The sequence below is a fragment of the Aotus nancymaae genome, unplaced genomic scaffold, assembly GCF_030222135.1.
Source record: "Aotus nancymaae isolate 86718 unplaced genomic scaffold, 86718_ANA_hifiasm-v0.15.2.pri h1tg000059l, whole genome shotgun sequence".
Lineage (NCBI taxonomy): Eukaryota > Metazoa > Chordata > Mammalia > Primates > Aotidae > Aotus > Aotus nancymaae.
Genome location: NW_026988473.1, coordinates 44,388,675 through 44,406,079, shown reverse-complemented (window position 1 = coordinate 44,406,079; position 17,405 = coordinate 44,388,675). Strand labels below are relative to the sequence as shown.

Here is a 17,405-nt window from a genome sequence, read left to right as displayed (position 1 = left end):
TTTTGGATTGAGTGGCTAAACATAGTTTCCCTGTTTGACCTTCGATTATCTCTAGGGACTTTGGCTCACACTCATCACTCTATTTTCACTCCTGAATGAGCATACAGGATGCATTGACCCAATAGCATCTGCCCGCGTACATAGCACTGTGGGATATGAGTGTGTGTGTGAGTGCATGTGTTTAAATGTGTGTATATATGAATGCACTATGTGAGTGCATGTGGCAGGAAGATATCAAATTGCCTGAGTCTCAGTCTTGGCTCCATCACTTACTAGATGCATGGTCTAGGACAAGTTACATATCCTCTCTGTTCCTCAGTTTCCTAATCTGTAAATCTATCAGCAATGTTTTTAAAAGTACCTCCTTATAAGGTTGTTGTGTGGTTAAACATTCTGTTCACTAAATAGTTCCAATTGCCACCCCATCCCCTCCTTAATATAGTAGGATTATACCTACTATTAGGATTATACCTACTATGTTAAGGAGGTGGTGACTACTTTGTGGGCAGGAAGGATTATGTGATTAGTTCTGGCCAATAAGTTGTGAGCAGAAGTGATCTGTGTCACCTGCTGATGTGAGGTCCTTTAGAGCTTTCCTTTCCTCTGCCACTAAGGCCATCCATGTTTCAGATAGTGGCTGCCTGAGTCCCAGAGTGAGAACTCTGGAACAGAAAACCCACCAACTCACCATGAACAGGGAACAAAAGAGAGAAATGAGTCTTGTCATTGCAAACCACTGATATGTTGAAATTGTTTGTTAACACAACATAACCCAGCCTGTACTGACTAAAACAGCTGTTGCAAGGACTGAGATAATTCGTATGAAATGCTCTTAGCACAGTGTCTGACACATCAAAAATACTCAATAAACAGTAGTTAATTATCATTCGTATGACTGTGACTATTTTTATCATTATAGTTCACCCCTGAACAACATGGGTTTGAACTGCCCAGGTCCTCTTATATGTGGATTTTCTTCCACCTCTGCCACCCCAAGACAGTGAGACCAATTCCTTCTCTTCCTCCTCCTCCTCAGCCTACTTAACATCAAAGTGACAAGGATTAAGACCTTTATGATTACCTACTTCCAGTTAATTAAGAGTAAATAGATTTTCTCTTTCATATGATCTTCTTAATGACATTTCTTTTTCTCTAGCTTATCTTATTGTAAGAACACAGTTTAACGTACAAAATACATCTTAATTGACTTTATGCTATCGATAAGGACTCCAGTCAACAGTAGACCATTAGTATTAAGGTTTGGGGGAATCAAAAGTCATACACAGATCTTTGACTGTGTGGAGGCCAGCACTCCCTCCCAACTCCTTCACTGTTTGAGGAGCAACTGTATTTGTGTGGGTATGGATGTGTGTATAAGAATGTTTCCTTTGTTAGATCAAACAGTTTCAACAACCTTCCATTCTTGGCACTTGAGAAGTCAGGTGGGCCATGATCCAAACTCTCAGTATGGTTTAAAGGTAGAGTTTCCTGACCTGAGGGATTCCCAAGAGTGTGTTCTAACATCAGCATCATACAGAGACAGTGAATATGCCCCCCAAAATGTAACAGGCAAGTAATATTATGAATTCAGCTTCCTCGATGTAAGCTAAAGTGGTAGCAAAACCAGAGATGGTTCCTTTGGTCATGGATTAGAGACAGGAGAGAGGCTGTGTTGGATAGCCTTTCTGTACAGTCTGAATGATTGTTGGTCTGCAGGGACCACAGAAGACCTCCAATTAATTATTACTGGAGAACATGAAATCATAAACAAAATTCCTTGTAATAAATTTTTCAAATGAGATTGCATGTTTTATTTACAGTACTGGCCCATTTTGGGCTTTAAATCTATGAACAAAAACAAACATGCTTTTTTATCAAACAGACGGGGAATAAAAGTATTCAATATCCTTTCTTTCTCTCCTTGCCAAGGAGGACATGTGCTCTGTGCTACGGAGGAGGGCAGGCCCAGGCTCTGTCGACTGGTAGAATAAATGGACTCATTTTACTTTGCAGAGGAAGATTTAAGCTATAAAGATCCTCCCACATGGGGGAGGGGGAGCAGGGAAGAAAGAAAAGTGAAAACAAAGGGTCTTGCTGAGGTTCAGATGCTTTACTTCTTAATTCAGCATGGTATCTGAGTTTAAAATAGAACATATGCAAAGTATAAACTTCTAAAACTGAAACAGCTATCACCAGGCATGTTTCTATAGCTAAAAAAATCAGAAACCTACTTGATCTGAGCATTCTGCAGAGAAAGTGAAGCAAGTAGAAGACAGATTCTGGCCCAAGGTCCCATTTGCCCTTTGTTTACCTGTAGCCTACCAAGGTCATTCTGAATCTCGGGGAAGATGCATCTTACATAAATTCATACCAGTCCTCATAGCCTCAGATCTGGTGGGCTCAGAAATGTTGCTGCCAAAATGTGTATAAAGATGTATTTTCTCATAAATATTGGTGATGAATCAGTGAATACAGGTCTACTGGAATAATGGAACAGCCCATTAAACACTCAGCTAGGCACCAGTTTGGAGCAAAACGCTGAGGGTCTAGGTTGTTGTTTTCCAGTATGTGGTATAAGCATAAAACAAATAGCAATATATTGTGCTGTGTTTCTGTATTAGTTCCCGAAGCTGCTGTAAGAACTTGTCATAAACCTGGTGACTTAGAAATTTATTCTCTCACAATTCTGAAGGCCAGAAGTCTGAAATCTGTATCACGGAGTTAAAGTCTATGTGTCGGCAGGGCCATGCCTCTTCCAGAAGCTCTGGAAGCAAATCTGTTTCCTGCCTCTCTCAGCTTCCTGGTTCCTGCCAGCATTCCTTGGTTTGTGGCCACATCTTTTCAACGTTTGCCACAAGCTTCTCATTGCCTTCTCTTCTGTCTGCATCTCCTCTCTTGCTGCCTCTCTAAAGATGCTTGTGATTACATTTAGAACCCACCCAGATAATCCAGGGCAATCTCCCCATCTCAAAATCATTAACTTAATCACATCTATAGAGACACTTTTTCTATAGAAGATTACATTTTCTGATTCCAGAGATGAAAACTTGATATCTTTTAGGGCCATGACTGAGCCCACTGTTGGATCCAGTAGTCCAGGAACAAAATGTGAAAGTAGAATTGACCTCTCACTCTCATGACTCACCTGCAGAATTTTTGTTTCCCATCCCCACAACCTTAATTTCTCCTGGATTAATAGTTCTGTTTCCTGGGAAAAAGCATTTTCACCAGGGGACACAGTAAGTATTCCACTAAAGTTGAAGCTATGATTTTCACCAGGTCACTTTGAGTTCCTCCTCAGGTAGAGCAGCAGGAAAAGGAATGGGAACTGTTGGAGGCACCTAGGTTGCTGCTATAAAGTGAGGACAAAGAGGAATGTGGCCAAAACTCAGAAAGTTCATAGGGAGTGTCTTTTGGTTCTTCTACAACCAGTGGAAATGGTGAATCAACAATGGCAGCATTCAAGGCCTAACCAGAGCAAGACTACTAAGATCAGATTCCTCTAAGGTGAAAGTCTAGATCTCTAAAATCACTCAGTCTAGATTGCTCAGGGCAAACAACCTGAAGTGTTTACCAAGGGTGAGGGAAATCTTGAATGGGTGGAAGAAGAGAGAGATGATAACAGTTACTAAAAATAACCCAATAAGTTTATTCAACCAAGCCACTTGTATTGAGTCTGGAGATGTCTTTGGTGTCTGTAGTGGATTCTATAGGCACCAACTGGGCTCCTGCTTTATGACTAAAGTTCTTATTTTCTCCAGCTGCTGACAGTGCCACATGCTGATGGCTTCTGCTGAGCCTCTTTCCTTGGAATTGCTATTTGTAGAAGGGAAAATCTAGTTTATGCCCCCTCCCTAGGGCAAGACACATTCAATGACTGGTTGGTGTGAGGGTACCAACGTGGAGGCAAGCTGTCTCTACTTGGAACGTCTCTGAAGGACCATTTCAGCTCCAGGGATCCTTCTGGAATTGGCAGAGCCCCTGTTGCAAGTGTATTACCTTTCAGTTTCTGCCTGTGTCCAACTCTGCTTTCCTTATCCTCTGACATGTTCTTCACAACACTGCCCAATAAACCAATGCACTTTCACCTAGAGTCTGTTTCCAGGAATCTTGACCTAAGATAGGGCTCTATATCCCCTCCTCTGAGCCCACCTCTGACTAGCTACAGCTTCAGTAGATGCTTCTACGCAAGCTCAGACTCACCTCACACCGGCCAAGCCCTACCTGAACCATGGGTTACACATCTATTCACATTCACTAGGACCTAAGACCTCCGTGAGAAGCCACTTACTTGGTCTTTACATATGCAGAGCCTAGAAGTGCAGAGGAAATATTGACCTTTAGTGAACAAATCTAAACTGAGGGCGTATGGGAACTGAGAGGTAAATCATTCAGCCTCCTGTCCCTCAGATGAATCATCCTGGGATGTGGTCTAGACACCACTCAGAAGCCTGCAGCAGAATATAGTCCTTGAGGCCCAAAACGGCAACCTCAATAATATACCGTTATATTGACTTTTTCTCCCCAATCTCTGCTTACTGGGATTATCTCCTTATAACTCAGTCCTCTCAGGTGCTGGTTGGAGAGAGACCAGACTTCTAGGTACCACTATTAGCTAGGTGGCTGTTCCTATCCCATACTGCTTTATCTTTCTCAAACCAGAGAAATTTGGGGAAAGTGGGCAGCTCACAAATTCTCCTTGCTGGGTATATAATGAAAAGGAAAATGTCATATGTCAAAACCTATGTGCTGGGGCTTATGTCAGGGGCATAGCAATGACTAAGCTGAAACCTTTTCCCTAAGGAAGCTTTCATTCAGTAAGTGTGGATGGCCAGAATAAGAAGTAGGAATGAGATACACATGGAAAGGTGAAGTGGGAAGAGACCAAGGAAAGAATGTTTCCCTCTCATTAGAAAAAAACAGCCTTCATAGAAGAGGTGGAATTTGAGGAAGGCAAAGTGAGATGAGGAGAGCCCAGGGATAAGAAAGGGCAGGGCTGTGTAGGATCATTGGGAAAAGCCCAGTTGAGATGAGGTGTCAGGTGTGGGAATGAAGGTCACTGAAGATACAGCTGGAGGTGCGGACTGTGCTGGGAACTCTTGTATGCCAGAAAGTGGATTTGAGGCATTGTTCTTCTTTGAGACATGGTCTAGTGAGGTGCTGGAAGTGATGTAGCCTTCAGGATACTCTATGGTCCACTTAACAAGAAGTGGGGAGAAGTATCTTGATGTATGAACTGGCTGGTTTTTTGTTGGTTCTAGGAGAAAGTGCATGGTAGCTGTCAGACAACTAATAGACATAGCTAGCATTTATTCAACAGTTGTTATATACCAAACAAGGATCTTTATATGCATTATACAATGTAATCCTCACATCAACCTTATGAGATTGGTACTTATAATATCTCTACTTTATAGGTAAGGAAACAGAGATTCAAAAAGACTAAGTAACTCCCCCCACACACCCTGGGTCTTAGCCTCATAGTGGTGAAGCTGTTAATGTGATCCATGAAGTCTGGCACATCCATGCCCAGAATTCAACCATGATGCTGGCTGGGTAAGGTGAGGGCTAGGAAAGACTAGCATCAGCCAGAGCTTTAGAGCCCTTTGTTCATCACAGGGTGTTGTGGTGGGGAGGGGTTAGGAATGGGAAGTGGAAGTGAGGCCTGACCCTAATTTCAGGATTAGGGAGGGGACTAGCACCATTTTAGCATTACTAAAAAAGTCTGTCCAGGAGGTTGGTGGACCTGAGAAGTGGGAGAGATAGATTGGGTTAATGTGCTCAGCAGATGATTATGGAGTGTTTACTAGGTGGCAGGCACTGTGCTTAATACTGATGATTTAGAGTGGGATGGTTCAGGGTTCCACTCTAGGACCTCACAATCTATAAGGAGAGTGGACCAGCAAATGTCCTAACATGTCACAGGAGCCAAGGCATGTCCTGGGTCTAAGACAGAAGCATGAAAAAAGTAATGCCTAACTCTACTGTGTAGGGAATAGTTTTTTTTAAAAAAGGCTTCATATAGGAAGGACCTGAGATCTGAGTCTTGAAGGAACAGAAAGAGTTCACAGGCAGACAGTGGAGGAAAGGGCATTCTAGGTAAGGGGCACAAGCACATCAAGGTGCATGGAGCCTGCATTCTCAGTATGCTTGGCAGTGGATGTGGGAGGTAGGAACAGGAAGGGTTATGAGTTACAATGCTGAGGAGATCAGCAGAGGACAGATGGCAGAGAGTCTCGAATGCTATGTTAAGTGGTTTGGAATCGTCTCTGGAAATTGGAATCCGCTAGAGGAATTTAAGCAGAAAAGTGACATGATTGAATCTGGGATTTGAGAGTCAGAGAGTAGCAGTCAAAGTTATAGGAGTAGATCTGATCTTTCAGAAAAATAAATTAATAAATAAATTGAAGATTATTCCGGAGACAGTCAAAGAACTTCATAGCCTCTGGCCCAGGCTGGTCTTGTATCAAATCATTATCATTATTAAAAACTAACTTATAGGAAGCACTTATTCAGTGCCAAACACTCTTCTAAGCACTTTATATATATTTGCTCATTTACTCCTCATAATACCCCCATGAGATAAGTTAACTGGAAAATGATGGGGCCAGGATCTGGAGCTGGGATTTGAACCCAAGTCACAGGGCTCCAGAGCTGATAAGACTTCTCCACTCAACCATGCAGCCCCCCTGCAATAATAATAGATAACATTTGTGAAGGCTTAATAGGTATCAGGCGCCTTATTTGCACTATCTAATTTGGTCTTCATAACAACCTCATAACAGATGAGAAAATGGAGACACAGAGGGGCACATGCAAGTTATTTAACTTGCCCAAGTTGGAACAACTAATAAGTGGCCAAATTTAATCCAAGCATTCTGACTCGAAAGGCTGTGCATATAATAACTTTGCTCTGCTGACTCTGTAAGTTTTCCATAAATACTAGCTGAATCGATAGATGGGTGGTTGCAAGAACAATATTTCTAAGAATTGGCTTCTGCAGCCCCGAGATCCAAGCATCACCAGGCCAAACACCCAGATGGTGATTTTCCACTGAAGCTGAGGAGCAGAGTTGTAGTGCGGCTGTCTCCTACCCCAACTAGCCTGTTTCTGTAGCCTGATCTTTGCAGGGCAGGTGGGCATCAAAGGCTGCAGGGACTGGGTAGGACCAGCCTACAGCCCCCTCATTGGCCTGGCCCCATCAAAGGCACCTGTGCCAGGCTCTGCTCCATTACAAGCCTGGGCAGATCAAAGGGCCCCGCACAGAAGTTGGGTTTCTGGGCAGCTCCAGTTCTGATTATCAATTGTCACTTTGGCAGTGACAGCAGAGTCCAACATGACAAGACTGCCACAGCCAAGGCTCCTGGGGCAGACATCAGAGCACAACTCCAAAGGCCAGGAAGCTGTCTGCGGCCCCTCTGGGCCTGCACCCCTGGTGGGAAGAGAGGGAGGAAACAGAGGCCTCTAAGGAAAATGTCTGGAGCAAGATCACTAGAGGAATGTTGATGCAGGCAAGAAACCTGACCTCGGCATTTATATTCTTGCCATGGAACCATGATATCTGATAACTTCATGTAGCTGGGAAGAACTGTTGACATGCCCACATGTGTTCATTCTCATGCACACACATGCACAAACCTAAATATATTCACACACCTGAACCACTTGCGCAGACATTATAAACATATCCCTACACATAAAGATTCTCACACAAACACAAACAAAATTACTCATGTACACATTCTCCTAATACTTATATACTTGCCTACATACATGTATGGATATATACACACAGCACTATACATACTTACAGATGCAAATACATAACCACACACATATACATGCTTGCTTAGTCGCTGGGCATACATTTTATAATATATTCTGCCAGTTTCCAGTGTCTAATGCTAACATTTTCCTCTCAAAATGATGAGAATCTTCCTCATAAACAGGCTTTAAGTGCAGGAATAGCCTATCACATAGATCTGGCTGCCAGTCATTCTCCCACTCCTCTGCAGAAAAATCTAGATGAAATGTCCTAAATTGTACCAAAAAGGATTTATGTTAGCTCTTCGAAGGGATTTCCTGCCAATAAGAGCTATTAAAAATATCAGCATGCTAGAATTCTGTTTATTGAGGAATATTTGGTTGCCAGAAATTTGAACCAATTGGAATATCAATTTTGTGTCAGTTGTATGCTCTGAATGAATATATGTTCTGAATCAATAATTTTTTTTAAAAAATATAATGGCCTAGCTATAAATCAGAGGAATTTGTTATAATTTGAGGAGCTGGAAATGCTTTAGTTTAAATGGCAATTAACATCAGAGTTCAGTTTCATTGAAGATTTAACAAATGAGCCTAATTAGGGTGTTTGAGTTAGGGTAGTGTTCAAGCACCTTCTTGCTCATGATAAAATCACATAACTGAGAAAAGTAGCATGGGGTGCTTTGAAACCACCATAGGTATCATCTCCTCCAGGAGGTCCTCCCTGACCCTTCCCTGCCTAGACTGGAGTGGGCATTTGCAGTGGACAGTGTGTGTGGTGTGCCACCCAGTCACCCTGTAGGACCCAGGCTCTCACCCCCTGGGCTGCCAGTAGTATTGGGTGCTATTGAGTCACAGGAGAATCTCTCTCCAGGGCTTGCTCAGCAAAAAGAAGCCACTTCACCCATGGTTATGCCTCATCCCTGGGGCAGTGTCCCACTAATAATGGCTGGTTAATGTAGGGCTACAAAGGTCTGGCCCTTTTGCTCAAATGGGACAATTAGAAAGGGTTGTTCCAGTTCCCAAGCTTCCTGTGTGGTCAGCTGCAGCCTCTGTTGTAACTGCATCCCAGCACAACTTCTCTCTCTCTGGGCTACATTCACTCCTTCAAAGGTGTTGTTTCTAAGAATGCACCCCAACAAACCTCCTGCACTCAAATCTTAAAAGACTTAGAAACTGTCTCCCAGCAAACCTGTCCAATGGCAGCATCTTTCCTCATTGTGCCCACATTTTTGTGTATTCCTCTCCTTTTCTCACAGCCAATACCTAAAATGTCAGCAAATGTATTAAAGAAATATCCCTAATCTCATCTCTCATTGCCTCCTTGGCTACTGCTCTGGTATCAGGCACCATGACCTCTCCCCTGGCCCATTTGCAATAATCTCCAAACTGGCTGCTCTACTTCTGCTCTTAACTTTCACAGTCTATTCACAGCACAGTTACAGGGTAACCCTGTCAGAACATCATTTAGTCACGTCAATTCTTTGCTCAAAATCTTTTCGTGGCTTCCAATCTTTTTAGAAAATATCCAAAGTCCTTACCGTGCCTGCTGGACCTTCATCTCCATGACCTGGCCCTTTTCTCTCTGTATGCCTTCATCTGCTCCTTCATCCTCCCTCATTCGTTCCCCTCCAGCCCTGCTGCCTTTCCTGCTGTTCTTTCAACACACAAGGCCTGCTCCTGCCTCAGGATCTTTGTACTTGATGTTCCTCCTCCCTGGACTCCTAGGACTTATTCCTTCACCACATTCAATTTTCTTCCAAATGCCACCTTATCTGAGAGGCTATCTAGCCTATCCAATTGCCACAGTTCCATATGTGCTGCACTCCGTCCCCTTTCCTTTCTGACATCTCTTCATAGTACTTATCACCACCTAACATATTACATACTCATTTATTATGTGTCTTCCAAACGTGAGAGCACGGACTTTGACCTGCTTGTTGCTATGTCCCCAGTACCAGACATCAAGTAAGATCTCAATAAATATTTGTTGAGTAAATTAATTGGTTTATAATGTTCTTTTGTGTGTCTGTCTCCTTCACTAGACTGTGAGCAACTAGGCTTAGTACTGGATCTTGTTTCTTTCAGTACAGTGAATACCAAGCCCAGAGCCTGGACCACGCTAGGCTAGGCAAGCAATAAAATTTAGATGAATGAATGAACAAATGGATGAGACCATTGATGTGACCTGCAGCAAGCAACACTAGTCCTCTTTGGACCTCAGTGTTCTATTTTAAATGAAAATGATACTACCATACCCTCTATCTACCTCAAGAGGTTTTTGTTAAAAATTAATAATATGCTATACCAACCTCAAAGGCACTTCTAAAAAGCCAGGGGTGCCATATCCAGGAAAAAGTTTCTAATTAGTCTTTGTGTGATGGCATACATGAGAAATTGGTTCCAGGACCTCTGTGGGGATACTGAAATTTGTTCATGCTCAATTTCTTTATATAAAATGGTATAGTATCTGCATATAACTCCCACACATTCTCTCATATACTTGAAATCATCTCTAGATTATTTATAATACCTAATATAATATAAATGCTATGGAAATAGTTGCTGTATTATTTTCTTATATGTATTATTTTTCATTGTTATATTATTATTTTTTCAAATGTTTTCGATCCAGGGTTGATTGTGGAACCCACAGATGTGGAAAGCCAACTTATTGGGCCTGAAGGAAGATAAACCAGTAATACAAACAGGATTTCCAGATCCCATGAGGACTCCATGATGGAAGATTTAACCAACATCTCCGGGCTACTTTGAACAATAGACAATACGCCTTTCAGACATTATCTTTATAAAACAATGGCTTGTATGCTTGCTGCCTATTAATTTCAGATCTTCTCTTCAATCAGCCTGTGAATGTTTCCACTGTAAAAGATAATATATCAATGACAGTAAAAACAAGGAAGAAAATGGGAAGAAAAAGCCCTCTATAAATTCTAGAACCAAAGCAGGTTTCAGAAACTAGCATTGGTTAGTCAAGTACTATAGACGAGGAACTGACATAGAAATTCAGGCTTGGAACAATTCAACAGTGCTCTGAAACAGGAATAGTGGTGGTGGTACAAATCATGTCTTGTACAAAGCAGAGTCCCTTGAGCTCTCTGCCCATGTAGGCCAATGCTCCAAAGATCTCCTCCATTGTGGCATGTTGGCTTGTTCCTAAGAAGGCAGCTTTATGAGATTTTATACTTACATGCACATACTCAACACAACCACATAAAGTTTTATAAGCAAGAAAGAAGCCCCTCCTCCCAATTTCTGCCTTTCACTTTACTAGTCCTGGTTGATGGAATCTGTAGTTACTGAATCCAGTTCTATGTGTTGCACTTGCAGCCAGGGATCATCAGCAAAGATGTGAAGGCTGACGTGATCCTCATCTCACTGTCAATGATTTAAGATAAGCATGGCTCCCATGAATGGATTGGAGTTATTACCATGCATCTCAGTCTTCTCCTCATCTTGCTGACTGTGATATGCCTGATATTTACGGCCTTGGCCTCTGTGGCAAGTCCCCCTGGCACTTGTTTTTCTGAGACTCCAGTGGAAATTCAAATGTGGGAATCTAGATTCCTCTAAGCAGAACCGATCGCTTTACTATGTCCACATTTTTAACATTTGAGTCTTCCATAGCAGCTTCCTTGCTACGCTTAGAGCTGTCTTTTCCTCTTCCAGGCTTTCATCAGTCCCAACTGAGCAGCAGTCCTACTGCAGTACTGATCATGCAAGGGCTTGGATGTGAGCTGATCTGTTTCACCTCTCTACTCCACTGTTGGGGTCCTCTAGCATCCTAACCTTGAAATGGACTCTGGGTTAAGTCATCTTGATTTCCATGCAATTCCCCAGCAGGCTTTCATATCTATTCATTTCAGAAAACATCAGGGGCCTAAGTAAATAACAAAAGGAGGCCAGATATCAGGTAAGTCCACAGTAATTTGGTACTCTTGATTCAGCTCTATGCGACATGACCCAGCACAGCCTACCCTGGCAGATGGTGGCTGATTCTAGGCAAGGTGATAAAACTCATGAGAAGATAAACAGTACCTGAATGAGACACAGAAAACATCTCTCTTCCTTTTCATCCAGATTTTACCAGTCGCCAAAACATTTGGATTCTGATCCTCAAAGCTCTCTCTAATCTACTCCCTCATTGCCTCTTCTACTGCCACTGTCATGATCCAGATCTTCAGATATCCTGTATGTATAACAGAATAATAATTTGAAATATTAACCCCAGTGCTTTTGTTCCCGTTATTATTTCTACACATCCATGGTCTTTCTTGCATTAAAACTAGAACATAAAGCATAAGCATCCATTGCCTCAGAGAAACGCAGCTATAACAGAAATACAAAGAGAAACAAGCAAATTAATTATTGATGCAATAGCCAAAATCCTAGCCTGAACAATAGACTAGAAAGAATACTTATATAAAGCATAAAATTTAAAGAGCTGATAAAATTGGCAGATAGAGAGAAAATTAATCAAGTGAACACCTGTGTGGACCTCTGAGAAGGGTCTCTGTCCCCTGCCTGACTAGGCTGAGCCCATGGGGAAGCAGGGGATAGTTCTCCCCTTTATTTCAAGAATCTGAAAACAAAGAGAGCCTGTGCTCCACTTTCCATCTTCAGCCTGGAAAGATGGCAACCTCCAGAAGTCTCCTGTTAGCTGCCAAGGAACAGAACAGGAAGGTTAGGTGTAGTTGCTTCAGACATCTAGGCTTAGGGTCTAATTCAGACCTATTGTATTTCCCACAAATCATAGCTGGAGAGTCCTCAAAAAGGTAGAGTCTAGACCTCCCTGCCTAGAAAATGAAAAGGCCACATAATGATCTTAGTGAAAAATTGACCAGGAGGACCCTGGATGTCACAGTATGAACAGATGATAGCCCTCGCCAGCCCCCAACTCCAACTCTCATCCATCCTCATTCCATGGCTTGATGCTATATAATCCCTTCCTCATGTAGAACTTAGATGCTACCATGGGGAGAAGGAATAGATGGAGAAATACTGGAACTAAGATTAAATATCCACCAACACTGGTCTTGGCTTGAAGTTTATAGAAAATCCGCTTCCTTCTTGTACACCTGATCTTGTGGGTTAGGAGATTATACCAGCTACCTGAAACTATTGCAATACAGTCCTAACTGGTTCCTCAAACACTACTTCTAGCTCCTCCAGTCTACCCCCAGCAGCCAGAGGGAACTTTTGAAAACGTGGATATAACCACACCTTTACTGGTGAGAAATCAGGCTTTCAAGTAGGTAAATCTCTGTTCACATCCCAGCTCTGCCATATGTCAACTGTGTGACCTCAGGCAAGTTACCCAACCTTTGTTAGCCTCATTTTGCTCATTCCATTATGAAATGGAAGAATCCCAGGGCCACCACAGTGAATGCCATTGCGATTTCATGATATGATGGAGGTCCTGCCTGGCACAGATTAGATATTCAGTTAATATTGGCTGTTCCTTACTGTATCATGTTGTTAATCACCTCTTTAGGTTTGTGCATGTGCTCCTCCTCTCCCTCCTCCCAAAAGAAAATCAGAAACCATCTCCTCTATCAATTTATTCCTTGAGGCATAAGCTGGGCTGCCTTCCTCTGTCCCCACAGGGTAGGTTTAGGGATTTCTCAGTGGTATACCTTCAGTCTTCCAAGATCCTTAATCATAGCATTCATCACATATCATTTGGTGACTTCTCCATGTTCTTCAAAGGCCAGAAATAATGCTTGATCTCTGGGCCTCCTTTTAACCTTGAGTACCCCTTACCCTGGAGAGTGCCCAAGGGGCAAGAGAAAGCTCTTCTTAAAGGGAATGGGTAGGGGAGGGGTCAGAGGTCAGGTGGAGGAAGAAGTGAGCTTGCAGTCTTGCCCATGATTCCTATAACAGTCCTCCAGTCTGACCCATGGGCCTAAGGCAGACTGGATCCCAGCAGGCTGGGACACAGTGTTTCCAGATCAACTTTTATCTTCCCACATGGTATATGTCCCTTTGATCCTTGAGCAGATCAAACAAAGCTCACTAATCAATGGTTTCCCTCCCTGCCTTTCAGAGCAGATCCTCAAACACAGCCTGTATCTCTCCCTGCTCCCCTCCCACCCTCCAGTTTTCCAGCCAGAGTCATTTGCTCTAAGGCCCAGACTGTGGCCCACCTATCACGGCTACCAAAGTAGTATAGGTATGATTGTCTGTTTAATTCCTTTAATTCAATTAGCACTAGAGAAATTTCAGGACTCACTCACTGATACATCCTGGTTACTTACCTCTTGTCTAGACCCTTGGGAAATGGTGTATTGATACATCTACTATGATTGCCTGGTTTTCTTCGTCTGGGAAGCACCTAGTAATGAAAGAACCCAGAGAAAGATAAACAGGGCCAAGGGAGCCAATATGAATTTTTCTGAGCCTATTTCTTCCTTTATGTAACTGGAATATTGTTTCCTCCCCCACCTACCTCGCAAGGCTGAAGTGAGGATTAAGCAAGGTAACGGCTCTCAAAGTCCACTGGGAAAGATGGAGTTCTAGATACATAGTGGGTTCCTCTAGTCCTTACATATTGCAAAAGACTTGGGTAAGGCTTCAGAAAGAACTAGGGTGACCAATCTTCCTGGCTTGCCCAGGACTGAAGGACTCCTTGGGATGCCAGAATTTCTGTACTAAAACCAGGAAAATCTAAGGCAAACTGAGTTGAGTTGGTCACCCTACATAGAGGTAGCACTTAAGAGTGTCTATGCTGGGCTACATGGTGTTCCTCCAAAACTCATATGCTGAAGCCCCAGTACTTTAGAAAGTGACTATATTTGAAGATGGGCCCTTGAAACAGGTGATTAAGTTAAAAGGAGGCCATCAGAGTGGGCTCTAATCCAATCTGACTGGTGTCCTTACAGGAAGAGGAAATTTGAAGAGAAAAGGAGGCACCTGGGATGAGCACACAGTGAGAAAAGACAATGTGAAGGCATGGCAAGAAGACAGCCAGCTGCAAGCCAAGGAGAGAGGCCTCAGAGGAAGCCAACCCTGCCGACACCTTGACTGTGGACTTCTAGTCTCCAGAATTATGATAAAACAAATTCCTGTTGGTTAAGCCACCCAGTCTGTAGTATTTTGTTATGGCAGCCCTGAGCAAACTAATACAGTATCCTTGAAGAAAGAAGAATTATAAAAGCTCACAGTTATGAGCAGTAAATTGACATATTAGTAACTCATTTAGTCTTCTCTTCACAGGAACTCTCTATAAGAGCTATTATCATTCATTCCCACTTTAAAGAGGAGAAAACTGAGGCACAAGAGGTCAAGTAACCTGCTTCAAAGTCATAACTAGTAAAGGACAGAGACAGTTTCTTAACTCTTAGTCCTCTACAAAGCAAAGCCCAAGGCTAAAGTGCTGACATTTAGGAGAAGCAAAACCAGGGCCTTGAGGATAAGGCCCAGGGGTGGTGAGAATGAGTTGAAAAGGGAAATGAGGCAAGAAAAGATGCAATGTGACGCACAGCAGCTGGCCGCCACCTCCCTGTGATCCTCCCTGAGACGCAGCAGCTTGCTGGGTAGGTAAGCTGCGGCACTTAGAATTTCTCTGGATCATTTGCAAGGAGAAACCACCTCTAAGGCTGGTGGAGAAAGGAAGGGGAGAGAAGGGACGGAGCTGTGGAATTAAGTTTGCTTACAGCTGCCTTCATATATATTATAAGTTTGGCCTAAAGGTTTCTCCATACATGGTGAATTGTAAACTAACTTTATGTGTAAATAGACTGTAACCTACTCTTGTAACAAGTAGCAGAGTCTCAGCCAACCGCAGGCAGCTGACTGTTCAAAGCAGGTTCAAATAAGGCAAAGGCCCAGCTGTAACCAATCCAGCTGTTTCTGTACCTCACTTCTGGTTTCGCTAGGTCACTTTCCTTTTTCTGTCCATAAATATTCGACCATGTGGAGTAGCTCTGAACCTATTCTGGTTCTGGGGGCTGGCCGATTCGCAAATCGTTCTTTGCCCAATTAAACTCTGTAAAGTTTAATTTGTCTAAAGTTTTTTCTTTTAACTGGGTATTTATGTATTTGGCTCCTTCTTTTTCCCTTTCCCTTTCTCGCTGGTCAGGGGTGCCCCCATGAGAAGCTAACTCCCCTGCACTTCCATCATCCAAGGCCCACACCTAATGTCTATGGAACCTACAGCAGGGATACCAAGGAAGGCTGCTGTAGAAAAGCTGTGTTTCCCAGAAGTCATATGTTGATGCCTTAACCCCTAATGTGATGGTGTTTGGAAGCAGGGCCTTTGGGAGGTAATTAGGTCATGAGGATGCGTCCCTCAGGTTAGGATTAGCATCCTTATAAAAAAAAGACTCCCTTCCTGCCTTCTGCCCTGTGAGGACACTGCAAAAATGTGGCCACAGCAAGGAGAGCCCTCACCAAATATCAAATTAGCCAGCACCTTGATCTTGAACTCCACAGCCTCCAGAACCAAGAACAATAAATCTCTATTGTTCATAAATTACTCCATCTATGATATTTTGTTGTGGCAGCCAAAACTGATTAAAACGCAGCCCAACCTAACTAAAGTCCCAAACACTACATATCTAAACATTTAAATGTTACACATCAAGAAAACAAACTTGATGAATTTATAGAATGTTTTCACTCTTTCATGTTATCAAATGCAACTTCATAATGACCTGAAAGACCATATTACCTGGTGTTTACCTGGAGATGGGCATTCTGGGGTGTCCATGAGAGGCACTTCTCAAGACTTTGAACTTAGCCATCCCTCCTGCCTGGTGAATTGTGTCTTCACTCCTCAGAGCAGGGCCTTGTCTTTTTCTTAGGTGGATAATCATAAAAGTAATAAATAAACACTCCATGTTTATCACATTATAGAAAGAAAGGTGAACACACACCAAAGAATGTGTTTTCATATAAGACATACTCAGAAATATTGTCAACTTAAGCTGAAGAATAAGAAAATTGAGGCTCAGAGAAGGGACTGGTGAGGTGGAGGGGACAGAGCCCAGGGTTTGACTCCGGAATCCAAGTGTATTTTAATTACAGCACATTGAGACTGTCCATAGTGGCACTAAATTATGTCCGTTCATTTGGACAGGCATTTATTAAGAGTGTTTCTGTGCCAGGCATCGATTAGCTGCCAGGATACAGATGTGGACAAGATCCATATCTGCTGGAGTTGTTCACAGGCCACGGGGGAGACGGGCAGGTGAAAGTAGCAGTTGAGCAGTGCCAGCAATAAAGGCTGCAGGGCATGTAGTGAGGACCCAGAGGATGGTCACCAGGAGGTGATGGCATTTGACCTTCAAGGCTGAGTGGGAAGCGACAAAGAACAGAAAAAAGAAGGCCCTAACAAGCAGGAGAAACAGAGTGTGAGCAGGTCAGGAGAAGTGAGGAGCAGCATGATCCTGGAGCTGCTTGAATTCCTGTGAACTTGGAGCATAGGTGAAGGTTTGAGGGTGTGATTATCAGGCCTATGAAAGCCTGGTTAGATATGAGGGGAACCCTTGTCAGATTTTGAGCCAGGAGATGACCAGATCAGAGCTGTACTGTAAATCTGAATCATGCACCTTTCACTTTGTACTAAAGTGACCTCTTCCCTTGTCTCTGTTCCCAGACCCTGCCTTGGAGCTCCTTGG

The 17,405-nt window shown here is 43.0% G+C and overlaps 1 long non-coding RNA gene across 1 annotated transcript in view; it reads left to right on the top strand.

Moving 5' to 3' along the window:
* The window catches only part of LOC105720000 (uncharacterized), a 141,913-nt gene extending 127,049 nt beyond the window's left edge, over nt 1-14,864 (top strand). Inside the window, exons 5-6 of the long non-coding RNA XR_010338411.1 lie at nt 13,832-13,957; nt 14,667-14,864. This is a non-coding gene — a long non-coding RNA (uncharacterized LOC105720000). The remainder of the gene's footprint in view (nt 1-13,831; nt 13,958-14,666) is intronic.
* Nucleotides 14,865-17,405: the final 2,541 nt, after the last annotated feature.